Source organism: Haemaphysalis longicornis, unplaced genomic scaffold (genome assembly GCF_048455015.1).
Source record: "Haemaphysalis longicornis isolate Haplotype H1 unplaced genomic scaffold, Haemaphysalis longicornis Haplotype H1 scaffold_1, whole genome shotgun sequence".
In the NCBI taxonomy this organism is placed as follows: Eukaryota; Metazoa; Arthropoda; class Arachnida; order Ixodida; family Ixodidae; genus Haemaphysalis; species Haemaphysalis longicornis.
In genome coordinates this window covers 412,752,282-412,768,652 of record NW_027526203.1, presented here as the reverse complement: position 1 = coordinate 412,768,652, position 16,371 = coordinate 412,752,282, and the positions used below count along the sequence as shown (strand labels likewise).

General features: G+C 45.4%; 1 protein-coding gene and 1 long non-coding RNA gene across 2 annotated transcripts in view; one reads left to right on the top strand and one right to left on the bottom strand.

Annotated features, from left to right (window-relative positions):
- The window catches only part of LOC144155525 (sodium-dependent noradrenaline transporter-like), a 204,091-nt gene that overhangs the window by 42,071 nt on the left and 145,649 nt on the right, over positions 1-16,371 (top strand). The gene's annotated exons all lie outside the window — the stretch shown is intronic.
- LOC144172538 (uncharacterized) lies at positions 6,764-7,662 on the bottom strand. Its single transcript, XR_013323040.1, has 3 exons — positions 7,311-7,662; positions 6,970-7,115; positions 6,764-6,878 (listed from the first exon to the last, which is right to left on the bottom strand). It is a non-coding gene; the product is annotated as an uncharacterized LOC144172538 (long non-coding RNA).

Here is a 16,371-nt window from a genome sequence, read left to right as displayed (position 1 = left end):
CCTCGGTGCCACCATTCTCCTCCTCCCGTCTCTCGTTCTCTCTCTCTCTCCCTCTCTCTTAGGAAGATGTATCGAAAAGTACATCTACACGGAAGGCAAGCAGAACAAAAATACGTTGGCAGTGGCGCCCTTGAAAATTCTCGACCGCAATACTGTACAGGAAACGGAAGGGCACTCGAAAGAGCTAGGAACGAGAGCTACGGAAGCGTTGCTCGATGTCATTTCCCGCTTCCTTCATTCCTACGGGCGTGCATACTTGCCGCCTTTGAAGTATTACGTTATCGGAAGGTTTCAACGTGCGAATATTATAAAGGCACGCATCTCAAGAGAGTCAGGGACTGGTTCTTATCCAGTTTTGTCGTGGAATAATACCTTCTCCCAAAGAACGATAGGTTCGATTAAGTTGGACGTGGTTGCCTCGACCGTTCGAACTCACACTTCCGTGAACAGACAACGCACCCGAATGACAAGTGACTGCCATCAGCTGTGAGGCCCAGGATACGATCCGACACGAGAAATATGCTGTGATAACACAACGAGAGCATGACGCTTGGCATCACGTGTTATATGAAGGCTGATCAAATTGGCGAGAAAAATCGCATGCCGGGCTTAATCGTGGGTCGGTCATATTCCCTTCTTTGGGAGCAGAGGTTAGCCAGTCTGGTGAATTTTGCGAAATAGACAAAATCCCTTTGGCGAAATTCCTTTATCGAGGGATTTATTGCAGCGAAGTTGTATAGCCGGAAACTTATGCAATGTTGCACGAGTCAAATCCAGTCGCCCCCAAGTGTATGTTACACATCGTGGGCGACTGGATTTGACTCGTCGGGACACAGTTGCCGACATTGTATCATCCTTGCGCACAATGAAAATAAACTTTCACTGCGAAGCCGTCTACCTCTCGTACCCAGAGATTTTTGTGTTGTTCGCCCGTGACGCGAAAACTCCGACCATGGCTTCAACCCACTTATGCAACATATACACGTGGAAAATTGTCCAGGAATTAATTAAGGATCCGCGCACCATGCTAGAAATGCTGACCTCATCATGTTCCTGTCGTTTGCCAGCGACTACTCTGAGCTGCTCTGTTACAATGAGCCCAGCCAGCCAACCACGCGTAACAAAACGGGTATAAATTTAGTTATGGCAAATTATGTAGTTGCAGTTGGGGAGGAACCAACCCCAGCGTTTACTATAGTGTCCAGAGGACCAGTTTCATTGTCATTATCCCGAAATAAAACAATGTTTGTGAAGTACATTTTTTGTCACCCTTTCGTTAAACATGAATAGCGGTACTACATGCTGGCCATTCATTTTCACCGGGTGGAACGGTTGCAACATTTTTTTGTGTGTCAAAAATATTGCAATTTATTGGGTAGTGACTTGCTACTTACTACCGGAAATAATGGTGGCGAAATGTCATTTGTTTTAGTGTGTCTTGCTTCGAAGGTTTCATTCATTCAGGGGGCATAGAATAGAGCACTGCACGGGCCTGATTTTAAGGCCCGAGCCCGGCCCGAGCCCGCTTCGCGAAGCCCGAGCCCGACCCGGGCCCGTAACACCTAGCCCGAGCCCGGTCCGGGCCCGGGCATTCATAAGTGAGCCTGGCCCGAGCCCGGCCCGGGCCCGCCATCTCAAGCCCGGGCCCGGCCCGGCCCGGTAATTTATTTTTTGGCCTATGGAGGGCCCGCGCGTGTGTGACCAGGCCCGGTCTTTGAAGCTAAAGAAAGTTTGTTTATTATATTCCGGGTGATCAGATGGAGCATCTAGTCTGTACAAGCACGTCATGAACTGAAACGCAAAAAATAAGGGTTTAAAAGCGCACATAGTTTAGCTTGCACCGTCTGCAGCTCACGCCACATCGGCGTAATAATAGCTCGTATTCTTGCACGAGAGGCATCATCACCTTTGATGACCAGGCTCTTGGCAACTTCACGTGGTTGTCTCGGCCAAAAGTTGGTATTGCGGACATTTTTCGATCCGCATTTGAACCAACGAGTATGTATGTACGCGCATTGAACTACTTCACCTGCAGTGGTTGTTAAGCGGTGGTGTTTCTCTGGCACGCGAGTTTGATTCCCGGCCACGGCAGCCGCATTTTGATTGGTGCGGCATCTAAAACACGCGTGTACATACATAGACATAGGTGCACAGCTCCAGAATGTCTGAATTAAGTCCTTCCCCTCTTGGGCATTCCCTCTAATCGTATCTTTGGTATATGTTATAGTACAACAAAATATAAAATCTTGATGCTGTGCAAGAAATGTCATTAAAATTGCAGTATAGTGACCATCAGACCTAGCAAAACACGTTTCTAAAACAATGCGTACAACTAACAGGAAGAAGCGCGAAAAATAAACTAAGAATATTCATTTTGATGCTCTTTTGTACACTTCACGTCAGACCTATTAACGGCCGTGCCTATGAATTCAAGCCCGAGCCCGGCCCGGGCCCATGGCGTCAAGCCCGAGCCCGGTCCGGGCCCGCGGCATTGAGCCCGGACCCGGCCCGGGCCCGCCAATAATCGAGTTCGGGCGGCCCGGCTTGGCCCGCAGGCCGGGTCGGGCCCGGGCTTTCGGGCCGGCCCGGGCCCGTGCAGTGCTCTAGCCATAGAAAATCATTACGAGAAAATTAGCTTCTGGTTAAAGAACATACACCAAATATATTCATGAATCTGCAGTGCATAATGAATGTATTCCTATTTTAACACTCTGGTCAGGTTCAATTCATACTAATTGCACTTACTACATTTAAAAGCAGCCGTTGATATGCTTTCCCACAGCTCACCTGAGTGACCCATCATTGCACGTCAAGCATATGATCTGACTAAAAAATATCGTTTTGCATTGGTGGATATCACAAGGAAAATGAACTCTTTTAGTCAATTTATATGTCGGGCTTCATTATATTCGCGCCTTTGTGCATAAAATTGGCCATTGGATTTTTTTTTTACTTTTTAAACATCTGTAACAATACCCTTATTGCTTGAGAATAGAGGAATCGGTGACAGACAGGCGCATAATTTCATTGAGTCTGCGGTCCTGTAAATGCCCAGCTGTTCCAACCTGGCAGTGGGAGTGCTGTATTGTAACCGCAATGCGCCTTGGATATTCGTCCAATTATACATTTTTAGGGGCGAAGCACCTTGGGGGCACTGCCTGTCGTCGTCTCATGTACACTCTTAATCTGGTTCCACGTAAGATCCACTTAGTAACTGGAACTTTTTTGCAAAAAAGTTCCAGTTATATAATTGGAACCGTGTTCCACATATTCTGAAAATTAAGTGGAACAGTGCACCACATATTTTTGCAACTAAATTATGTGGATCGGTGTTCCAAATAAATATATGCGGATCACTGTTCCAAATAAAAGGGTAGTTTAGGTTACTGGAACATTGATCCATGTAAAATGATTATGGAATTTATCCGGTGCGCCGTTCCAGGCACCTTCAGACCAGCTGTTTATATAAAACGGTGTTCCTATAGACATTGGGAAGCTGTCTGTGGGACTCCACTTTTCCAATATTTCTGCTCTCCTGTCGGTATACACAGGGGTCATATGCCAGGCTGGCGGATGCATTGGTATCAGCAGGAAACCGCAAGCACCATTTTAACACAGCCTTGATATATGACCCGCAGCGATACCAACAATTGGAAAGCAGAAACCACCGCAGCAGTGTGGTCCCTGACAGTTCCCAACAGTTGTCTATCGGAGCACAGTTCTATATAAAAGTTGGTCTGAGGCACCTAGAGCGGCACACAGTCTTTGGCTTCACCAGCAGAATCCTGTTCTGGGTTTCAGCTGCATGTAAAAGAAACAATATACTTGCATTAAAATACGCACGAAACAAACTATTATGACTCATACCCTGCTTTTCAACATACTATACAACTTTATTGGGTGTTAGTATTCATACATTTTAGATTTGAATAGCTGTCTATTTTACATTGCACAGAAAATGACCAACGTACAAGGAATAAACACCATAACGATAACACTAGGCTCCAAGTGGCATTTTCACATATTCACTTTTACTCAAAAACATGGTTAATAAAGACGGTATTAGGGTCAACTGCTTCACAAATAAATAGACGTGTGCGTCTACCGTGGCACTGACACAGACATTATACAACAGTGAGCATCAAATATGCTGTCTTATCAGATAAACCAAGGCAATTCAAAGGCGGAACTACTCATTGCGCTTGCCATACTATGTTTACGTATAACTGTTTGGGAAAATGCAGTTTGCTATTAAATTGTAGGGAAAGGCCTAGAAACAAGCCATACACGGTTGTATTATCACAAACCTACAACAATGCAGTGCAAGAGTTTAGGAAAACAACGCTCGAGCCGTTTGACACGAGAGGTCACATGCGGCAGTATGCCACAATTAAAACATGATTATTAAAGATAGTAGTTTCCTGACACCAGACGTAAGTGTAGCATCAAGCTATTTGTAGGCAAAATAGACTTTATGAGCGTCCTGAAAAGGCCTTTGACTTAAGGCACGTTACTTGACCAAACAATTTGTAGTTGTTTAAAATAATTCATCCCAGGAAATCTCACAAAAGCCAGCGTGAATCTTATATAATTTTGCAAACCAGGTAGCTGGAAGCATGTTACACATTAAAATTTAACAAGCAGACTAATTATATACGTCATCAATTCAAGCGGGAACAAGTCAGACATCCTTAAGAAGCAAACAAGCCAGCGTTGAATCATACAGGGGACCAGTTTTACAATGCAGACTTTAAAGCATTTTTTCCAGCCTCAACGTTTTACCTTAGGTAAAATTCAGTTGCGTCCTATAAAAACCCTCCCGTCTTGCTGTCAGTGTAATTGTGACCAAAGCCCTGCTTCTGCCAAGCAAGAAATGCAACTTTGTTCAAAGGAGAAGACTTGTTCAAGCCAAATACGCACATTTTCAATTCTAATACGGCATGGGTGTCAGCTCACTTACAGTACTAAAATTTATCGATGAAGGCGGAAGCCATCTGCGTAAATAAGCACTGTCACTTTTGCATCAGCAGCAGCACTGCCACGAAAAAAAAAATCTCATGAGCTACACTTGAATAATAGGACGTTACAATGCCGTGCCATGAACTACATAAACACCCACTATAGATTCAAAGACAGCCTGTGCATTGTGCCAATGATAAAAAATAACGCACGACTTCAGTGTTCAGTTGACATGAAACTTGCATGTGCCAGTAACTTAAACCTCTTCATCTGATTTCACCCCCTTCATGCCTTTCAAGAGATACTTTAACCTCTACCAATAATTTAAAATCCCAAGTAGAGCTGAACACTTCAAGTATTTCAACAGAGACTCCAACCTAAATGACACCAGGCCACTGTCAAATTTCTCATGCTTTCAAAGAACTCCCTGCAAAAGTCCCAAGAACTCTTCAAAGGCACACAACCATGAGAACATGATGACACGATGAAAAAGATGACATATGCGGCGAAGAGGACGACCACATCCTGAAGTGACAATGCAGGCGGCGAATCCGTGATGTGTTTCTTGCGGGCTATATTGATGCCGCCACCAGTCCCTTCTCTCAGAATAACCGGGCCTCGAGAAGACTTATTGCTCACCTCATGTACCTTCAAGGAAACAAGAATATTTTGTTACATGGTTGCTTTAAATGAGTGAGTTGCTTAGGCCCTTTTATAACACAGTAATTGATTTAAAATCAGTGATTTCTTGGATTTTTTCTGGGAGTGCTGCTAAAGGTGAAAGTGCGCTAAACAATATCACCACAGACAATCAATGAAATTGTCCTGATTCTGGAAAGTATCCCACCTTGCTGCCTCGGTATCCTGAATATAAGGTTTTTTATCCTTGAGAGGTTTCGTTTATTAATCAAATAATAATTACTATAATCACCTTTCGGCATTATATTTTACACACTTTCTCTCTGCAAAAAATGTTCTCTGTACTGTATAATGTGCTCCCTAGAATGCTGTAGTGAGGCAGGCTTAATATAACTTACAGCTAAACGATGTTTCTACCGCAAAGAAATAAATGGCCAGTGATAGGAAATCATAAATATCGCACTGTGGAAGAAATTGTTTGGGGAATTAGTTCCACCTAAAATATTTCCCTCTCGATATGTATTACCTCCATGGTTCGTAGTGGTATGAGGCAGAAGTTGAGCTGACTAATGCTGAACTAGGCTGTTGCGCAAGTTTCTTATAAATCACAACTATAGCACATTTTCTTGCAGACGACACTTCCTGTGCTCTAAACAATTCCCTTAAAAAAATTACCCCTTATTTAACCACCTGTCAAAATCTAATGCAAGCATTACTCATGCTACGGCTGTATTTGGGAGTATTATTGGTGCTACGGGCGTATTAAAAGCGGGAAATTTAAATCGTCAGTTGCCACCGTATTGTTGTAGTAGCAAGGTCAAAATTAATCCGGAGCCCTCCACTACGGCGCGCCTCATCGCCTGCGTTGCGTCGGCGCGTTAAACCCCTACAATCAATCTGTTGTAGTAGCAACCACGTTGGGCATGTCCGTGGTGCTGGCAAATCACAGCAACAACTCTCAAGGTGTAAAAGCTAAATATTTACAGAACTTAAATACAAAATAGTGTTTTTTTTAGCCACTGTTGGAGCATCCGTAATAGGCGGAATGTGAACACAATGGCCAATATTGGCGTTCACGATAACTTCTTAACAGTGAGATTTTATTAGGATGAACAGCCTCAGAAATTGAGTCCCGGAAAAACAAAATGCCGGCTTACCCAACCAAAATTAAGACCCGGATGTTTCTGCCAGGTACGTCTCAAAGTGCACTTCCAGGAAAGTTTCGCTAACGTGTTCCGAAAAGCTCCTACTGTCACCTTGAGCCACAGGCCAAGCTGTCACTGAAAAGAAGAAACGTTTCAAACCGTTAGTTACAAAGAAACTACCTAAAAACGCGCCATGAAAGACCCAAAAATGGCAGTGCGTACTTACTTGTAGAATGCAATGATTTCATCCCGTGCAAGAGCTTTAATGTGTTGCCTTCTGATGATACACTTCCAAGAAGGGGTCCAAATACAATTAAAATGACCATATGCATTCCTTGTACAGCTGTTTTAGGTCTATCTTCGCCCTATTGCCTAGAAAATAAACAGTACGAAAATATCAGAGAATAAATTTATGCCTTGCTTTACCCAGGGAGCACGAGAAAATATTGAACAATGTCTGATTCGTTCCAAGAAAGTCGCATGTCTTTTTTACAGCGGAAGCCCTGGTAATCTTTTCTTGCTAAACAATTTGAGATATAAAAATATTTGAACATACTTTAAGCTCACCTGTCCTTGGTCTATGCGAACTGGTGAATATCTGCACAATATGCACGACTCAAAAGGTACTCTTTTGTGGCTTATGAGCTCCACAGGGCATTCATAATCCGCCATACTCTCCCCGACGACCCTTCAGCATGCCGAAGATGTCTTCAGCCAGTAAATGCCACAGCCATGACTTCGCAGGAGCATGTAAAGAATGGAAATAATTTGTTTTCATTTTTTTTTTTGCAGAGGAACAAAAACATTTGTCACAACCTATCAGTGGAGGGCCAAATGTCTCCACAGTCAGCCACAGACTCTTTCTGAACAGGTCATAGAGTATGAATACAGAATGTAGCAATCTGCTTTTGCAGTATAATTTCTACGTTAAAACGAGAACAGAAATGGATTAATGTTTCGTGCACATCATGATGCAACAACTTAGCACCTGAGCGTTTCGAAAATTATTCCAACTCTCTAGCTGCCACTGACATTGATAGCATAAAATGGCAGGAATGAATTATTTTAAAACTTACTTTGTGACGTTCAAACTTCTAATAGTCCACACGTGAGCTTTATGGGTAATTATTCTGAGGTCTCAGGTTACCACTCACATTGACAGCATAGAAACGGCTCCACACTTTCTGCGTGTTTCCACCTGACTTCCCCTCCACAAAAGGAACGTTTTGGTACTACGCTGCTGCTCAGACAACCACTTTCCCTTGCATTTCACTACACGTCAGGGAGCCAACTAAAGCTGACTAGTGTAAATAGACCATCTGAATTCATCCAAGGCATTGGAAGAAACAGGGAACAACTACACACACAGCACAGATAAACGTAAGCAGTGCTGCCGCCGACGTCTTGAACGCACATCAACATTAGGCGGAATAGCGTGATTAGCACAGTAAATTTATGGCTCTCAGAAGACCAACACAACGCAATTAACACGGAAGTTTGGAAGTACCGATAAGTCTAAAGACAGACGCTCCGACAAACTAGCCGTGCAGTGTGTGCGCGCGAGACAATAGCGTGCGACTAACCCGAGAAGATTCAGTACCGCTGACAGGTACAGCAACCGTCAATATACAACAAGCAACACCACACCATAAGGGGACATGCAGACTCGAGAAATGCGCGCACCAGCAACTTTCTAAATAGCACTAGCTAACGTATGCAGTCAGAAATGTCAAGCCGACTCCGACCCACAAACACACAAGCTTAAGTGAATAACGGCCGCAAACGTTTCTCGCATCGAACAGGCAGCGGAGCGGCACGTTTATCGGACGCAGTGATGAACAATTCAATGAACAACAACCGTTACCAAAACATAAATAAGCAGCACTGACCTTTGTTGCGCCTCCTGGCAAAACTTCACTTCGTCGAACAGTAAATACAGCCCGAGGACATAAAGAAATCTGCAGTTTCACGCCACAACCAAACTGGTAACCGTTCCCGCCAGTCTGACCGACAGTTCATTTAGTACATCAGGCGCATAACGCGAGCAATCAAGAATACCGCTATAGAAGGCCACTGGTGGCGCTGCATGCGGACGAACAAAAACTAGCCTGCATAAACGTTGAGGCGTAGGGGCGCTGCTGTCGTTAAAAGTGTTCACGCAGTCCCATTTTTTCCTCATCGTCGTTGTACCCGTTGCCGTCCCACTACACCATGCATCAACGCAAGCGCCGCTGCCTTGCGGCTGTCAACGCATGCGCACGGCATGCCGCACTGAAGTGGCGGTCGTTTCGTAATGGTTTCGGCCAACTTTTTCTTCCTCCGTGCCTTGGGCGATGCACGCCGTGGCCAGTGACCAGTCCGCGGAAGAGATCACAAGCTCGGCACCCTTGATCGCTTATATTTGCTTCGGAAAATGGGAGTAGGCCTCTAAGCGGACGTCTACGCGGCTCTGAGGCTGGAACAAAGAGCTCAGATATTACACAATTTAACACGTTAGTTGGGCTAAAGTTGTTTCTCTTGGCGGGCCGTGGGCGCGTGCGGTATGTGTGCACAAACTTTGATGACAGCTTTATCTCTTTCTATGCAGTGAAAACAAAACGACGCTTCTCTAATGACTACATTCCCTTGACAACAAGTCTTTCCAATACCAATAATATATACTGCGACGCTCTTTGATATCCACGTTATAGAAAACTACTTCGGTATAGTGAATCCAGTGTGATTACTCGCTAATTAGCGAGTAATAATACATCTGCCCGTTTTCCAACAGTTTTTCTTCATGAACACCAATAGTGCAGGAAAAGAGCAACGGGGGGACCAGGAGGAGAAGGCAGGTCATTCGGTGAACTTGAATTACTATGGCAAGTAACAACATTAGGGTAACACTGCGAATTTTCGCGATACTGCAATGCATAATTTGAAATAAGAATGACATTTGAGTATAAATATATAGAATGTAAGGCAGATGCCGCGGGGTAGATTTAGTTCTCCGGGTTCTGTGTCGTTCTCCTCCTGCAAAAAAGCTTTCGTTTTTGCTTGTGAAAATTAATAGCCGGGACGAGACAAAATACAAAAACGAACTTCTTAGCATATAACTGCATGCGTAGCCTGATGTGTGCGGTGTAAAATGTGACGCAGTCGGTTACCATTATGTATGTACCCCATCACAACATAAGTAACGTGGAATAAGTACCATTGAGCGCGTACTACACCACAGCGAGATGATGACTGAGTGTTGAACAAAAACTGCCGTTTCTGCGAAACTTTGTAAACCAAATGCATAAAATGTAATGGCCTCAACAAGTATTTCGTAATGAAGATGTTCACAAAAGCACCACGAATTCTTCAGCGCTATAGCAGCTATGGCTTTGCCCGAATGGCAGACGGGGAAAGGGAAGACGTTTAGTCCTTCTCAAATTGAAGTCACTAGTGATTTTGTACTTGACGCCTCAAATGAGAAAAATACGATGTTCATGAAAGTTGTTTGGGTGCCGCAGAACACCTGGAAATGGGTTCCTGCAATGTCTTTTTTTGCCTAAGATATCCTCCTCTCGACATTTTTAATGCTTTGTACGGAGTTGACAAAAAAGTGGGATTTCGTTTTCTGTCAAAGGACATCGCTAAAACTACAGCTTAGCCGTATGATGAGAGTTAACTGCTGCAAGGCAGTTTCATAGATGTCAGCGAAGTTCATTAAATTTTATGTGCGGTGTGCACGTGTATATCAAACGCGCACCTGCATCTTGGAGCACCTAATATATATGCGGTTCATTGTTCCAGTTGATGCATGAAAGATTGCATACTTCACTGCCATGCACGAGTTATGTGGAACAAGACACGAGCAAAAAATATACAAACGCACTCTCCCCAACCGTTTACTGGAACATAAGTGGAACAGTAACCGGAACCGCCGACATCGCATGACCCCATTTCTTTGGTTCCAGATAAAAACCACGAACATAAAGAAAACAAGCTGACGGTTCCAGATAAGATCCACCTATATGCTTCGTTCCAGTTATTCTTTCGTTCGGATCCACATAAAATATATGGATCACCCTTTTTAACTGGAACTTATATGGAACCAGATTGAACTACTTCACCTGCAGTGGTTGTTAAGCGGTGGTGTTTCTCTGGCACGCGAGTTTGATTCCCGGCCACGGCAGCCGCATTTTGATTGGTGCGGCATCTAAAACACGCGTGTACATACATAGACATAGGTGCACAGCTCCAGAATGTCTGAATTAAGTCCTTCCCCTCTTGGGCATTCCCTCTAATCGTATCTTTGGTATATGTTATAGTACAACAAAATATAAAATCTTGATGCTGTGCAAGAAATGTCATTAAAATTGCAGTATAGTGACCATCAGACCTAGCAAAACACGTTTCTAAAACAATGCGTACAACTAACAGGAAGAAGCGCGAAAAATAAACTAAGAATATTCATTTTGATGCTCTTTTGTACACTTCACGTCAGACCTATTAACGGCCGTGCCTATGAATTCAAGCCCGAGCCCGGCCCGGGCCCATGGCGTCAAGCCCGAGCCCGGTCCGGGCCCGCGGCATTGAGCCCGGACCCGGCCCGGGCCCGCCAATAATCGAGTTCGGGCGGCCCGGCTTGGCCCGCAGGCCGGGTCGGGCCCGGGCTTTCGGGCCGGCCCGGGCCCGTGCAGTGCTCTAGCCATAGAAAATCATTACGAGAAAATTAGCTTCTGGTTAAAGAACATACACCAAATATATTCATGAATCTGCAGTGCATAATGAATGTATTCCTATTTTAACACTCTGGTCAGGTTCAATTCATACTAATTGCACTTACTACATTTAAAAGCAGCCGTTGATATGCTTTCCCACAGCTCACCTGAGTGACCCATCATTGCACGTCAAGCATATGATCTGACTAAAAAATATCGTTTTGCATTGGTGGATATCACAAGGAAAATGAACTCTTTTAGTCAATTTATATGTCGGGCTTCATTATATTCGCGCCTTTGTGCATAAAATTGGCCATTGGATTTTTTTTTTACTTTTTAAACATCTGTAACAATACCCTTATTGCTTGAGAATAGAGGAATCGGTGACAGACAGGCGCATAATTTCATTGAGTCTGCGGTCCTGTAAATGCCCAGCTGTTCCAACCTGGCAGTGGGAGTGCTGTATTGTAACCGCAATGCGCCTTGGATATTCGTCCAATTATACATTTTTAGGGGCGAAGCACCTTGGGGGCACTGCCTGTCGTCGTCTCATGTAGTCACGGTACTAAAACATCGGGAACTCATTTTCCAACGCCCCGCGCTAGAATGTAACGCGTACTAAAAGAAAAGTGTGTAATGGATAAAAGCGGTTCAAATGTTTCAGGAGGATTGATGTACGCAGAGAGTGTGCGTTGCAACTTATTACAAATGCCTGAATGAGGCGCATTCTCTCTGCTTGCTTGGAGCCTCTTTTGAGATCTGTTATGGCGCATAAAAGGTTGGGAGGTTAGCCATGCTATAAACCGGGTGTTTGCGTGGTCGCGATTCGGGATAAGTCCTAGAAGTTTGATGCTAGGGACCTAAGACACTTCTTACCCAACGTGGACGCTTTTGTGCATGTGCTTTAGCTGGGAGGACAAGAAGTTGTGACTTGTGGATGCAGCATCCTAATAAGACATTGTGAGCTCCGTAACTGACCATTTGGGCACCTGTTTGCAGCATGTCTTCGATTTCGTCGTCTCTGCCCTCTGACCCCCATAGTGTATTGTCGGCTGGGTTGAAGAATTGGAACTGTGCGCGAGTTTCGGAGGGATGTTTAGCAGAGCAAGGCTGGAAAGCAGTGGGCGGAGAATTGCTGTTTTTGGGGTGGCTATCGAGAGAAAAGTTATGGTGCCCAAAGTAATATCACCAATTAAGAATATTGCCGTTCGAGCGATTAAGAAGTTTTTTGACCTGATTGTGTGTGCGATCTCCCAGGGCCCTGAATTGCAAGTTCTTGAATATGACTCAATTGGGTACTGTATGAAGAACAGCCTTCTGGTGCGAGTATGGCCGCCACATTGTCCTTTGATTAGGGCCAGGGGTGTGTTATTATGCCATAGAGTAATCGGAGAGGCTTATCTTTGGTGGAGAGTCCTGTCCTAGTGTCAATCACGGTGTTTCTGTTTGATTTAAGCGTTTCATTAACCGCTAGTGGACACTGCGTTCAAGCATTTTGCCCGTACACGAGATGGAAATGGGCCAAATAGGTGTGTAGGCTCAGAGGCTTGCCGATTTAAGGATGAGGGAGATTTTGGCGTACTTCCACGCAGAGGGTAAGGTTACTGTGAGTGAGCAGTGATTATATATTGCCCGGTCGGCGGGGTAAGGAGTGGTCATGGAGGGTTAGTAGCCTTTTACTGGCTACGCCATCCATCACGGCAACGAGCCCTGGCTTCACCTTATGTTATATCATGTTCCAAAACGGTATTGTCCGGTCCTCGATAGGGAGGTGAAGGTATTGATGTGTCCCGGGCTATGTAGAGGGTTTAGATTTGTTCTGCGAGTTCCTGATTGGTTTCTGAGGAGTTTTGTATTGTCTGCATGAGGCGATGGTTATGCGCCTGTTTTGATTGCGCCGGGTCGAAGATGTATCGGGACAGGGCACAGGTGCGGCGCATGCCAAGATTGTCCCTTATTTTTTCGCGGACTTGGTTGATTCTGCCTGGGCCTGGTCTGACGCGCGAGTCTCGATTGTGTTACGATGTTCTGCTAGTTTGAGAGGAATGCGCTGACTGCATTTGCAGCGTCGCCACCTGCGTTGCGAGCTTGCGTATGCCTCTCGTGGTGCAAGTGTGTGTCCACGGCGTCTTGAGGGTCTTGGGGTTCTACCAAGTTGGATTACCCAGCTACTAATTCGCTTACTTAATTTCAGGGAGGGTAGTTTGCTCCCATCCACGTCTACACTCGTCCAAGTTGGTGAGGCATTGTTGTCTTAGCGTGAATCCAGCTTGGAAGAAAGGGAGATGCCTAATTCGACCATGTAATGGCCGCTGCACAAGTAGTGAGTTGTGTAGCTCATTTGGTAGCCTTCATGTTGTGTGTGAATGATATATCTAGAAAGCTGTCTTTATGCGCGCTATTGCAATTGCTTGGGGTTTGGAAGACAGATCCTACTCGATAGCGAGCCATTGGGCCTGCGACAGCTCCCTTAGGAGGGGAGCTTTTCTGCTAATCCTGCAGTAGCCACATGCCGCGAAACGTGTCATAAAAGATCCATCGGCAAAGAAAGTGGAACGGGCTGCGCCGAAAATTATTAAGGCGTCCTACGCTTCAGTTGTCCTGCATGGCGTCGCAGAAAAAGGGAGCGTCGCAATGGATTCTGAAGCTGCCACATCGTCAGCCCTCTCGGATACAACCTCAATGGGTTCACAACGCGGTTCCAGTTTCTGGCCGCCGCGCACGCATGAGAAGAAACTTCAATCGCACCGAAAAACGCAGGCGCACCGAATCACGCACTACGGCTTTCGCATTCACAACTTCCTAAGAAGTGATCAGGTGCCCTTGTAGTTTTTCTCGGACTATAGCCATCCATCTCACTTCGTAAGAAGGCTCTGGCCGCCTTATTCGATTATCTTCAGGATATAAACGACTCGTGGCCGATGTAGAAATCAATATAATCATCCTGTTAGCGGTTCAGCCAAACTTTTCACGTGACATACTTAAAACTTATTACGTACTTTCTTCCTTACTTTTTACACTTCCACCTTACGTCTTATGGGTCCTTTATATCCACGTCAGCACTCGTGCAGAGTAGCATGTAGGCGACCACATAAGCCGGCAGTCCTATCTGCTTTCCTCTAATAAAGTGATTTTTCTCCATCCCTCCCTCTCACACATACACACAGACGTATTGTATTTCGCTATTAAGATTTTTTAGCCATTCAGATGTCCGTCGTCATTCCTCGTATTTGCTGAATTGGTCACAATGATGGCTATTTGCTGCTTTGTGGCGAAAGAGACGGTGAGGAGTAATTCCGATTGTAGGACGGGGATGAGATTTAAGTGCTGAAGCGCATGTCTATGATCTATTTTTTGAAGCCGGAAGGCTCGTCACAAGATCTGGCCGTACAAGGTCGATTGAGAATGCCTTTACACTTTTTATAAGAAAAATATTTCTTTTTTTCTATACTTCTTTAAATATGAGCAGAATAATATTCATTTATTACCAAAATAACAAATAGCTTTGCCGGTAAAAGCTCGGTCTTCGTTAAACCACAGAGGTGTTTTCCCACAATTGTGTACCGTGATGCTAATTGCTCGTAAGTGCCACAGAGGCCTCCTAAATGAGCATGTTTGATTCATGCTATTACGCAGGTGCGTGTAAGCCCTCACCTTGAAGAGTCGCGCTGCGGGTGAACGAAGGTTGCTCGTCCTGTCGGAGTATAAATCTTCCTAATCAAGGTCACGGAAGGAAAGAATGCCGCTTGTGGAAGCAAACGCGTTTCTAGGCAACCTCCAGGACAGTCATTGTGGGGCGCTGCAGGCGGCAGCGTTCGAAGCGCGTCGTCTGATACACGCATAACCAAGAGGCGCTGCCCAGCTCGAGCACTGCCACTCCCATTCACCAGAGGGGCGAGACTTCCAGCACTTAGCTTGACCATGGCCTCCGCGATCACCCCGAGCAAAACGCGCGCGTGATAATCTCGGAGGCCATGGCTTGACAGTGAACATTATTTGGGCCCGGGGGACGTCAGCTCCCGGGCGGCAACGGGCAGAAGCGGCGATAAGTAACCCTTCCACGACACATCATCGGCCTTTATTTCCAGTTGACTCAATTTTTGAGTGAACCACCGACAAAGGAGACCTCCTGCGCTCCGGAAGCGCACTTACCCCACTGAGTAAATATAACCTCCCTCGTTCGCTCACCTGCCTAAAGGAAGCGGCGCTAAGGAGGATTGGCGTCGGTGCAGCCCTTACACCAATCGTCAAACTCTACATAGCGCCCGGATCGACGAAAACCGTTTGAGCCTACATGCCCATATTGCTGTATGCATGACGGCATCGACCGCAGACATTGACCATTTTCTCTGCACTTGCCGTGGTCTGCAGCATTCCCCAGAGCGAGTACTAAACTGTCCGCGACTCAATCCAGACCGGCTGCCAGACTACACACGCTGGTGCTTTGGGCCGTATCACCACATGCTTTTAGACTTTCTCGCTGAGTCGAAGCAGCCTGTGTTTGAAGAGGGGTGCATAGACATCCAAAATTACACAGATAAATCATGCAAGCCTCCGTCTAACGACGGCGACGGTTGAACGCGAAGCTTTCTTCGTGCGATATCAATTGGCGAAGGGTCGCCACAATGATCAAAAGTACGAAGTGCGGGCGAGTCAAAGTCAAAGCTCAGGGGAGTTAAAGTCCGAACCGTCTGCGAGTCAAAGTCCAAGCTCTGACGACAACCAAGGAACCCCTCACGGAGAAGCTTCGCGCTCAACCATCGTCGTCGTTAGATGGAGGGGTGCATAATTTTTTTGTTTCTTAACGTTCAGTCGTTCTGCGTTTTCTCATCTTTAGTGGTGACCTTGACGCGGCGACGATGCATTTCGTTTATGGCTCCGATCAGATATGAATATTATTATTATACGATTACTCCTACCAATCAGTTAAGTGAGAA